This window comes from Lepeophtheirus salmonis, chromosome 2, assembly GCF_016086655.4.
Source record: "Lepeophtheirus salmonis chromosome 2, UVic_Lsal_1.4, whole genome shotgun sequence".
In the NCBI taxonomy this organism is placed as follows: Eukaryota; Metazoa; Arthropoda; class Copepoda; order Siphonostomatoida; family Caligidae; genus Lepeophtheirus; species Lepeophtheirus salmonis.
Genome location: NC_052132.2, coordinates 17,788,910 through 17,800,901, shown reverse-complemented (window position 1 = coordinate 17,800,901; position 11,992 = coordinate 17,788,910).

The window sequence follows — 11,992 nt, the reverse complement described above, 5'->3', positions numbered from 1 at the left end:
CCTAATAAAGAAGAAGTGGGATACAATTACTCAAGTCGTTGGAACTCCAAATTGCCGAAGATATCATTTACGATTTCCCTCTTGAAGATGCGTCGGGAGAAACAAAAGATTTTAGGGACTATTTCGAAAGAAATGATACCATTTGACGACAACATTATGATTTACTAACAGAATTGTCGAACAAATTCGACGCCGTAGTACTCGATCCAGAAGAAGGACTAAATTATATCAAACTCAATAGAGCCAATCTTATGGATACTCAAGACATCTGTGAATCCGAATCAATATGATTTATCTCCGAAGGGGGATGGAATGATCAGGTTAATATACAAGCGTAGGAGTAGTGCCTACTTCAGTTCCTCTTCTTTAGTCTTATTCCATTTGTTGTACAAAACTGTTATAATATAGTAGTTTACATTTTAATACATTTGTCTTTATTTATTTACACATACTATTAAAAAAATCCTGATGGTCTTAGAGGGAAAATCATCACTGATTGCAGGGAGGAAATAACCCCTTATTTCAGAGAATTGGGACAAACAATGAACAAAATTGGGCTCTCTCAAAATGTGTCACCATGAATTAAATTGTTTTAATACCCAAAAGAGGAGATGGAACAGATAATGGAGACTGATTACCATCCTCACTGAAACATATAGGATCATATCATATAGGGCCTAAAATAGAACCTATTTTAAATAGAAAAATTGTTACATAGCAAGAACGTTTCCTGAAGAAGAGGAATATCTCCAATATTTCTCGAAATATTCAGACCGGAATCGAATTGGAACTCTTTTAGTGCAATAATTGCAATATATTTTAGGAAGGGTCATGACTCCTTATCACATTCTTTTATTCTTAAAGTGGAAATAAGTTTTTTACCAAAAAAAATATTTTAATCCCGTTCGACCAATGCTTTATAATGGAACCTCTTTTGTGAGGCAGGGTGAACATAAAAGTGAGCTTATTTATTTAAAAAGAAGTTGTTGCCAACAACTTCGGCTCCGTTACTATTCATTTTAGCGTTAAAAAGTTTGTTCGATTCCATCATAAAAAGGGATGGAGATTTTGGAATACAACTTTACGACACCAGTCATGTTATTAACTAATATGCAGATGAAATAACTATTATGCTTGAAGTAAATTCTGAAAAACAATTAGTGAAAAGGGTTGAAATAGTTATAAACTTCTTTACGAAATTCGGAGAGAAATGAGGAATTCTTCTTTTAGGCACATGGTGTCCACAGATAACAGGAAAAATTATGGGTTGCCATATCAAAAGTAAATCGAAGTACTAGGTATGGTATAGGGAAAAGATGGTGTGGAAGACTCCTATTGGTCGACTAAAAATATAAAAAAATCAATCGAAAATAAGAGGTAGGGGATCCTTCAATCTGCAAAAAAGAATTGATACTAACAATAATTTGGCGATTCCATTGGTAGTTTATAAGGTTTTTCCTCTACCCAGGTTAGGAGAAGTGGCAATGAAGGATGAAGAAAAGTGGCTAGTTAAGTTGTTTCATCGAAGGTACATTGAAGCAGTAAAAAGGCTTCATTCTCAAATGGGAGGAGGACTGACACTTTTATCAAAAACTTTACCTTAAATTTATCAATAGATTTTAATATACCTGACAACAACTTCGAATACTGAACACTTGGCTACATCTTCTAGTCTAGTTTTAGGATTGTTGATATTAAGATCTGACAACACTAATTTATGTGTATCAGCCTTATCTCCCTCTTGGGGCTTTAGCCAAAGAATTTTATGGAAGGTCAATCCTTGATTACACTCCAAAACTACAGTGGATATTATTCGTTGGAATTGTGAAAATAAATATTTAGAAAGATATCTGAACCAAGACAATTATAATTTTTAGCATTAAGACGGAACATAATTACTATTTACGATTTCAAAGAGAATATATTTCATTTTGGGTTAGAAAATTCCAATTCCCCTTACTGAGGTCTGTGAATAAGTATGCCCATCCAACGCCTTGACACTTGAAAATGGATTTTACTGTAGCTACTGCAGAGGAGGTCCATAAAATTGTCAATAATTATTTAAAAAAAAGTTGAATTTGACAAAATAATTCGATTCATTGAGCAATGAATCGAATTGCTGACGGTAGATAATTCACAGTTCAGATCCAAATCCCCAATGTACTTCTTCATTTCGACTCTCATTGCAAAGACTTGGGAAAATATACAATTCTAATATTCATGCATTCGCTGATTGCCTATCTATAAGCATTTTAAGAACTTATATTATTTTAAATGTGAAAGGCATGAATGAAAAGTTGACAGAATCTTTTTTTTTTGGACCTGCGACCAATCGTTCAGACAATTTTAAGGCCTTCAATTATACTCTTTTAAATGTAAATTCACTAATTGCTCACAAATTAACCAATGAATGATAGCAAGGACGTAAGACCAATTTTAATCTTTTCCGCCGCCGGGTACGGAGTGCTCAATATGAAGATTCCCAATTTTTCAACACTGATTGGTCATAGGCAGGCAATATCATTCGCTTCCTTGATATGGACTCTCCAATCCATTTAAAAAAACATACACATGATTGTAAGAAGATACAGGAGGTTCAAATACGGCAAAATGGTACTTAGTTTTTGTTTTGTTAGTAGCTTTGTTTTTTTATTTTTGTAAAGTGTGCAGTGTGTTTATGACTTGTTTTATGACTTTATCGTTGTTATTATTGGAATTTTAAAATAATTATTATCATGTCCATTTTGATTATGATGTCTTTTGTCGGGAGGGTCACATTTAAACTAAATAGTTTATCAATATTGTATAACAATGCAACTTCTTTGGATTTTAATAAAGAAAAAAAAAAGAAATTATAAATATGGTTTAAGCTAATTGTATAATTTAAAAATTATTTTATGCTTTATTTTTTATTGAAATTACTTATTACATTTTTTTGAACCTTTATTTACAAAATCATTCAAAAAAATGAGGGATAATGAATTTGAAAAAAGAAAATACTAGGCTAGTTTACATAACTGAGTTTATTCGTTAACTATTAAGTTTTACATTATCAATAATATAGAGTTCCAGCTTTTTACTGTGAACACATGACTTCAATTGTCGAAATTATTCCCAAAACTTTTGGGGGCTGTTTTCTTTGACGTATACATTTATGGATTAAGATATATGAGAATAATTGTAATTCCTACCTATATCATTGATACATAAAGAGTGGGATTTGTATTTATTAATCTCATCTCATAGCAGCTCGTAGCTAATCTAATGGAACGTCACGGCAGCTGTGAATATTCCTGAATTAATGTAATTTCAGATTTGTATGAAACTCAAAGATGCCAATAAAAACTAAAATCAGTTTTAGATTCGGCGCTCAAAGATAAATTCCATTCTTGTCTTCAATTCATTGGTAGAAATTTCATCTTCTTCGGTGTAATTTATTTAGGGTTTAACTAGGGATAGGACCAGTTTCTTTTATTTGTAGAAGTATTGTAGGTACTTGCCTTAAGCAAAAAATGGGAAATTTTACATTAAATATCGATTTCCTCAAAATTGTCCCGACATATTTTCTTAAAACTTCCTAAATAGTCAAATTTATAGACATCAGTCTATTAATTGCATTAAAGCCGATATAATTAATAAACATCCGTCTATTAATCGTATATTTTTTGTTGGGTCAAAATGACATATTCCTTGCCGTGGGAGCTGGTGCTCCATTTTGTTGGAAGACTCCTTGGTGACTTTCAAGACCTATGGTTTCATAGGAAACCTTTCTATCCAAAATTTCCAAAAATGCCGCACCAGTCAGTCTGTAGCAGATCAGGAACCCAACATGCAGCATCTTATCCCTAGCTGATGCCACGAGTCCCAACATCATCACAAATACTGGACGCTTGTTGTTTGAGACTTTACTAAGTTCATAGTTGCCCTTGTTGAGCAAATGCTCATATCATTCTGCTTATTGATCACTGGATCAACATTGAAGGTCTTCTCATTAGAGAAGATGAGAAATCGTCCACTATTGTGTTCAGAAGGTAGATTTCAGTTGTTGTTGAGTTAAAAGAGGCTTATGTACATGTCTGAGAGAATTACCACCAGCCTTTTCACCTCCTTGGGAAGTTTGGGCCAAGAAACCTTCTTCTTTTCAAGTTGTCATCTTCATCTATGAAAGGCTGCTTCAACTCCTTGGATCTTAACTTCGCTGCTCTGCCACCTCAAGGTAGGCGAATGTTGTCTTTACCATCACTCACCTGTTTTTGGACGTTAAACACGGTCCTCTTGAATACATTAGTGATCTTGATCACTTTAGAAAGGGGACGGTTAGCGCTAAAGTAAAGTCGACACTTTAATTATTCTTTGTTTCATGATGTAGAATTGCTTGTTTTTTTTTTTTTTAAATGTGTCGCATTAGGCAGCTGATATATGGAATTTTCTAAAAATATGCAGAGCTTTATAATCACCTTACTGGAAATATGAATAAAGTATTACAATAAGTGTAAAGACGTTTGAAAAGCTGGATAAAATTGTTCCCTTGTGTCATCAAATCGATCGTATTATTTTCATCATGGGTTGTAATTGATAGTCGTTTATTTATATAGAGCCAAAACAGTTTTTACAGATTTTCTCTATTTATTCTTCTTTCTAAATATGGTTCCTTAAGAGGTTAAAGTTTTATTTTCCCGTATTTATATCCATCCATACTTATATTTCATTTATTTTATCAATAATGCTATTTATCTAATCCATCATATTTTTTCCTCTTTCTACATAGGTATACCTAGGTAAGTATTTGTAAAGGTATATAAATATTTGGTTTGGGCTTTTAAGATATGAAGGGGGCTAAATAAATAAAGGATATTCATATAATTATTGTCGTAGAAATCATTTTCTTTCTCTTTGAGGTACTTACTACCTAGTAGCATTGGATTGGTTCTAGGGTTGATTGCCTAATCAAGGTTTCCCCCTACCATTTCGGTCTTTTTTATGCGTTCAAAATTATTTACCATTAAGGAGTCATAAGGACCGATATCTCAGTCCTCCCATGCTAAGTTTTGTGTCAGGCTTTATATGGAACTGATGACTGCAGTCTCTTCCAGTCTCAGTCCAGCCTAGTCTAGCGTATCAGTCCTAAAACTTATGAAGAGAGGTCCTTGATGCCGCCACTTAACTCTACTGTTTCTGTCTATAATTAGTTTTACCTATTTGGTAATGCTGACAGTATGAAGGAGTGACAGTCTAAAGGACCGGCCTCAAGGACTTGTAGGACCTGTCCTAAGACTAAACTGAACTGAATAAATAAGTACAAACATAACAGTACCTACGTTCTTTGCTATATATATGACTATTCTTCTCACATAGTTAGGATTAAATAATATAAAAACGAAGTAAATAATAAATGATAGCTAGAACGTATAATAACAAGTTCTAGCCACACTTTCCTACTTTAAACTTCAATTATCTTGTTCCTTGTAAGTGTTTATGTTGAACACTGAAAAGAACATACATGGCGCGCAAACCATCTGTGCTGCGAAAAAGATTTTTTTTCAAACGCAATTTTCTATCCAACCATTTATCAGATTAAAAAAAATACAACCACATTCTGAAAGCATGATGGGTTTTAACTTATTCAATTTAATATAATCACCTCTAGCCTCAATTGCAGTCTCAATGCGAGGCAAAAAGCGTGACCAATCCTTTGCCACTTGGTCCTTTGGAAAATCCTGTAATTCCTTCTTGATTCGACTTATAAGTTAGTCTTTGGTGTTGCAGGGGTTTGGTCGGTTTGTCATTCGATCGCGACACACACAAAAAAAACCATTGGATTCAGATCGGGAAAGTTTGTTGGCCAAAAGTCCGGCGATATGAAGTCGTCAAGCTATCTTGCCTATCTTGTCAAACACATCACGCCAAATGGAGGGATAGATAGCTTGCACATCTTGTAGTTAGTAACTGCGTCATTTCAGCTGTTACCGATCAAGGCTGCTCCTAGGACAGAATTTTTATATATTAGGACTGGACTGTTAGGACAGCAGTATTTTTAGTTTCTTTAGTCCGATCCAACACTACTAACTACTAATAATGAGACCTTATAAACAAAAAATAAAAAAATAAAAAGGGAACCTGATTTAATTTATGTATTTTTTTCCAATGAGACAGAAACGAGTGTTTGTGTACGATAAAAAGAAAAATAGGGAAGGAAAAATAAAAATAAGTTAGAAGGAAGAGATAGTATTAGACTTATTGGAAGAAGAAGAGGGATGGTGAGGGGGGAGGAGGGAGAGAGAGATGTTAAATGGGGTCAGAGCTACTCCATATATTTTTTTAATCCTTTATATATATTTACAAGAAAGTGGTTTACTTCTTCAAACTTCTTGTACACAATGCTGATGAAACATTCCGTTCGCTATCAACAACACGTAGCAATATACAATTACAAGTTTATTATTATAAAGAAATATCCCTTCCATATTTCTGCGTCCAGGTGTTTAAATATAGACATCAAATAAAGTTTTAGGTTGAAGTAAGCACATCCAAAAGATGTTTTACAATATGTATATTACCATAGATGAAAACAGTATTATCCGCTGGTATGTTGTTAAAAAAAGCAGAAATTAATGTGGGCACCCTGATAATTCAACTCACGTTTTGGAGAAGAGCATCTACATTAGATCAGCTACAATCAGCTATGAATGGAAGGAAATAAATACAAACATCAGTCCTTATCTAGCAACATTATAGACAGGATTTACTTCGATGTGATTCCTCAATTCTTCTTTGAGTAAAACAGGGACTAACACTTATAAATCTACTGTGTTACTCTCCGTCATGTATGAGCAGACACATTTGTCCTCAAACTTCATAGTTTATACGTATGAAAAATTCTTATGTTATCAAGACATACCTTAGTACAACCATGTTACAAGAACGCCTTACTTGTCTGCTTATCATCATTATCAATCACATGATTGCTGAGTAGATGCCATCGATTATATAGTCTTTGACTTTGCATGAAGGAAGGCACGAAGAGTAAAGCTATAGATGCCAGTCCTGCTGTTTATTTTTTCGTATTTAGTAAATGGCATTAGCCCTATAAAATAGTTGATAATCTTGAAATGTAAACGTTAATATATGATCCAAAGCAGATATCAGAGTTTGTGGCTGAATTTAAGATATTTTGCATGATGTACTATCTGGAAAATATGTTTTATAAATTTGATAATTATAACTGGCATAAATAATTTAAAAACACTTACAATCTAGTAACTAGATTACGTAAATGAGAAAAGCAAAGTTTGAATCTCCTAGCTCCAATATATATTAGTAAGGATATAGTCACCCAAATATGAAGAGTTAAATATCTACGTTCAAGCTTTTGTCCAAATAACGTATTTTCGCACTTGGTCAACCCTATGTGTGTAAGTACAAGAGTGAATGAATGAAGGATTCGAGATTTTCGGAGATACGTTAGGATATATCAATGTATGTCCTTAAGATAATTTCCTTTATTCCTTGGCTATTAATGCTATATGTCCTTATATAACCATAAAAATGCATTCCTTTCCCCCAAAAAAATAATAAATAAATAAAATAAAAATTAGGTTGATATTAATGACATCATTAGTGCATTTTATTATGTAATCATCTAGGGCTTAATAATATCCATAAAATAGTTTCATATATTTTGATGGCACGGCTAAGGATTTTAAATAATGTCTTAATTAATTATTTAATGTAGAATATCTACTGCTTGAAATAGTGTAACAATCACAAAACAAATTCTTTGTAAAGCTTTTGTCTTTATTTTGTTCTTCACTGTCAGTTGCCTATGACAAGAAGATGAAACAGGAATACCTCTAAAAAAAGGACAATACTTTAAGACTCCAGCTTGACCTTTATCTAGGCTTTCTCTTTGAAAGAGAGAAAAAACGACACAAAAAATAACAGTCAAGGATAATAAAAACAATAATTAAATAAAATCATTCAAATACTTGATAGTAAACTATCAAGTTAATTCATGGTTTATTAAATTACAGTGCTTGGCTGTAAATAAGGGACTATTACTTAATGTTAATTTTCTAATTAAAAGAGGAAGGCTTCGTTTTTATTTTTTGTCATTCAAGTTCAGCCATTCTTTGTGGATAAACATACCATCCAATGTACACTTTGTCATCTCGTCATCAAAAGAGAGAAAAAGCCAAAAAACAAAACAAAAAACAAGAACTAACGCATCACAGATCTTCTATATCCTGAAGTTGAGGTGGTAATGATTATGGACATTGTGAAGTGCAACAGGCTTTCGAGGTGGTCCAGATAAAGAATGATTAATAATAACTTTCCTTAAAAGCAGGAAGTGAAGGGTAAAATTTAACGAGGGATTTGGAGTTCCTATTCAGCTTCTAGAAGTTGATCAAGGAAGACCCCACCTAATGGAAGAATTACCTCGCCAACTACTTCTCCGTGTTTACATCAACCATCAGAAGGGACGTGAAGGACGATATGGAGTTGTCCTCAGACACGAGGACCCCACACCAGCTTCTGACAGAGGTCATGAAGTCCAGGAAGCACGATTTTCTACGTTTTGCTTCCCAACGATATAAAATTCTGTTTTTCATTCAGTTGTTTTTGGTTTTTTTCCCCTCACTTATGATAACAACTTTCAGCTATAAAATGAGATACTTTTAAGCTTTCAAATATATTTGTCTTGAAGCTATGAGGCTCTGCATAAAAAGTACCTATTTTTAAATTTAAACAATCATAACTTGAGTTATAAGCATGATACAGACATGCTTAAAAATGATTGTAGAATTTGTTAACATTAGGCTTTAAAATATATTCAAATAATTAATCCCTATCTTCAACACCGAGGGCTTAAAAAATCTTTGAACTTTAAAAATAACCAATATATTGCATTTTTCTTAAAGCCACGAGGCTAAGATAGAAAAAATAAGGCCATATTTGGAATCAAAGGATCAAACTCTACTCAGTGGATCATATATTGTTCTTGATCCATTTTGCCTGTTTAACAGTGTTATCATCATTCTAGAATCTTATTAGTAATTTATATATTTCTCATATAAATTAAATTTATTTATGATTAAATACAGGATTGATATTGACTTAGACAGTTGTTTTCTATGTTTACTTTTGCTGAATTATAGCATAAGATTGTTATTCTTTGGTTTTGAGTACAAAGTACATAAGCCCTCGTTACAAAAGCTATAAGTACGTAAAGAAAAAAATAGCCACTTATTCGAACACCAATATGTTTGGGCCTCTTTCATTCCTTTTTGTCACCGCTGTTACTGATAAAGAGTCATACAAACTAGCAAATCTTTTCTAGCCAATGTCTTTACTCACAGCCTTCCTGATTGTACCTGCACTGGCCTCCATCTCTTTAGCTAGCCAGCTCATTGTGCAGGTTGTCTCAGACTTATTCGCATCTCAGTGCTTCTGTTTTACTCAACAAATCCAATTTGACCCTCAAAGACAGCTCAAAGTGTTGATGGCCCTATTCAAATTCTTAACAGTCTTTAAACAAATATTTAAAATGGAATAGTCTTATTGGTTTGTGACTAATATTAACGACCGTCAGGCCTTGTGTATATACCTACTAATCTGAACGTAAATAGATCATATTAATTTACAGAATGCAAGAACGTAAAGCTGAAAGATTTTTCGTTAGTTTTGACCATAATAAATTGAAGGAAACCAATTAAAGAATTGAAACCTTATGAAAATTATAACTAGTAAGAAGTAAATAATAATAATTTTCCTTGCAGTCTGTTACAAAGTGTCGATGATACAACAACATCAAAGACAAAGGTTAGTCAACTGACTCCTCGTGGGAGTAGACTAAAAAATTTCATTTCAAAACGTTTGATATAGTTGGTTCACCGATCCAGAGTATGGTTTGTCCTATTTGAACATTGTCAATAATTGAAAAAAGTATTCATATCCTGAAATCTATCTGTTTTTGACGAAAAAAAAAAAAAATAATCTATCAAAATTTGGGATTTGGGACTTGTTGAAAAAACTCGGAATTTTTCATTATTGTTTTTAAATTATTGATTGCAGACTTAAGTAAATATAAAAAAAAATTAATATACATTTTCATTTTAAATATGTGTTGCGTTAACATAAACCAATTTTGAACAAATATCGGAAAAGGAAGAAAATCCCAATTAATTCTTTATTTCATATATACATTCGTAATTCCGAATAATTCATATACATATTGGATTCAATTATAATCAATGAATTCGAGCTTGTAGCATAAAGTAAACTACCCAAGAATGATAGCTATAGCTTAGAACCTTTATTTGATTTAAGAGGCTGATATGATTTGATCCAAGACTATCTTTTCAAATAAAATCTTTGTATTTATGTTTAATCGTGACAATCAGTTTAAATCATTTCAAATGCTATTTGCAGAACACACAAATAGTAAATACGAATAACTTATTCATAAAATTTAAGGAATAATTCACCGATGAATACAAATGTAATCCACACTTAATTTTGAGGAAAATCATACTCGTTTGTTTTTGTGTTGAGAGTCCACATATGTCTAACGTTATGTACTTATGAAGGGGTAAAGCTATTTTTATACCAAATATATATTTGATTTGCTGATACAGCATGTATATTATGTGTTAATATTCTAAAATTTAAATACATATAAACATATATTTCCTTGAGGGAAACTGAACATAGATTTGGATTATATATGTATAATAATTTATGAATGTTTTCGGCTTCGTTATTTTATATCTACATTTTTTTTCCTAACTTTTAATTAATATATTATTCTCTTATCAGGTATAATAAATTACAAATAAAATTATGAATGTCTAATATAAAATATTTCTATATAAGTTAATTTTACAAAATGCCATGTTTATGTTTTTGTAGTAGACTTCGTGGGACATTATATTATTATCTATCGAATAAATAAATAGTGAGAAAAACAAATTTAAGTCATAAATCAAAATATATGTGTTTCACTTTATAATTATGAACTGGTGGTATGTTAAAAAAAAAAAAAAAAAAAAATAATGTGGTCATCCTGATCATTTGTAGAAAGTGTGTAAGGAGATCAGCTTAGCTATCATGTAACTCCATTAAATTAGCTGCGAGTAGCTATGAGATAAGGGAATTAAATATTTAAGAATGATATAGGTATGAATTACTCCAAGTCCAATACAGACTTACAATCATAATTCAGCATCCGACCCTTCATCTTTTATATACTACTAGCAAAGGATTTTATCGGAACATGGATGGAGCGGTAAATCACATTGACAGTGTTCAATATTATTTCTTCTGATCTTTAGACCCCATGGCGCGGCTGGTATTATTAATGTGAAAAAAAATATATTGTGGTATATAATTCAAATTAAATAACAACATATATGCATATAAAAAATGATTTAGATGAGAAGTCCATTTGTCAAAAAATTTACATTACAAAATTCGCGGAGAAAATTGAAAAAAAAACAACTCTTATTTTGTCAAAGAGTTATAGATAGCATATATTTGAATTGTAAAGAGGAAAATGAACATACCAAAAAAAATTTCGTACTTGCAAAAGCAAAAAGTTATCCAAAATAGTGTCGCCGAAAAATAACCCCCGATAACTGGTTCATTTTTGCAAATTGTGCAAAACTTGGTTTGAAAATGTTCCGAAAATTGACAATACTTAAATACACCATTAGAATCTCAAGATTTTATGTACAAAATGAATCAATTTGGGGCCTTTCTTCTTAAAAATTGAAAATTCACGTTGGATTAAAAAATTATTGAAAAAGGATTCGTAAAAAGACAGATACTTCAGTTAAACATCAATTTTTAAATGTCATATTTATCTGCAAACGAATTTCCAGACAGATTTTACAAACTTGATTTCTTCTATGATTCCAATATTTCATTGGAAATCCATCTTTTTTCCACCTGAAAAAAACAAAACTCTAATTTTCACCGATTTTTTTTTTTGTCC